This window comes from Arachis duranensis, chromosome 4, assembly GCF_000817695.3.
Source record: "Arachis duranensis cultivar V14167 chromosome 4, aradu.V14167.gnm2.J7QH, whole genome shotgun sequence".
NCBI classification, from domain to species: Eukaryota; Viridiplantae; Streptophyta; class Magnoliopsida; order Fabales; family Fabaceae; genus Arachis; species Arachis duranensis.
The window spans coordinates 15178947-15179691 of NC_029775.3; positions in this window are offsets into that span (position 1 = coordinate 15178947).

Sequence of the window (745 nt, forward strand, 5' to 3'; positions counted from 1 at the left end):
GAATCTCTCCATCTCCCATGACTCGGAGGTGGAAGCTTTTGCCTTCCCTTTCCTCTTTCTAGAGGTTTCTCCGGCCTTGGATGCCATAAATGGTTATGGAAAAACAAAAAGCAACGCTTTTACCACACCAAACTTAAAAGGTTTGCTCGTCCTCGAGCAAAAGAAGAAAGAAGAGAGTAGAAGAAGAAGAAATAGTGGGAGAGGGAGATGGCTTTGTGGTTCGGCCAAAAGGGGAAGAAGTAGTGTTTAGTGTGTGTGAAAATGAAGGAGTGAAGATGGGTTTATATAGGGGTGAAGAGAGGGGTAGGGTTCGACCATTATGGGTGGGTTTGGGAGTGAAAGTGGTTTGAATTTTGAATGGTGAGGTAGGTGGGGTTTTATGAAGGATGGATGTGAGTGGTGAAGAGAAAGATGGGATTTGATAGGTGAAGGGTTTTTGGGGAAGAGGTGTTGAGGTGATTGGTGAATGGGTGAAGAAGAAAAGAGAGGGTGGTGGGGTAGGTGGGGATCCTGTAGGGTCCACAGATCCTGAGGTGTCAAGGAAAAGTCATCCCTGCACCAAATGGCATGCAAACATGCGTTTCTGGCCATTTCTGGCGTTAAACGCCGGGTTGGTGCCCATTTCTGGCGTTTAACGCCAAATTCTTGCCCTTTTCTGGCGTTTAACGCCAGTCTGGTGCCCCTTTCTGGCGTTAAACGCCCAGAATGGTGCCAGACTGGGCATTAAACGCCCATCTGCTAGCCT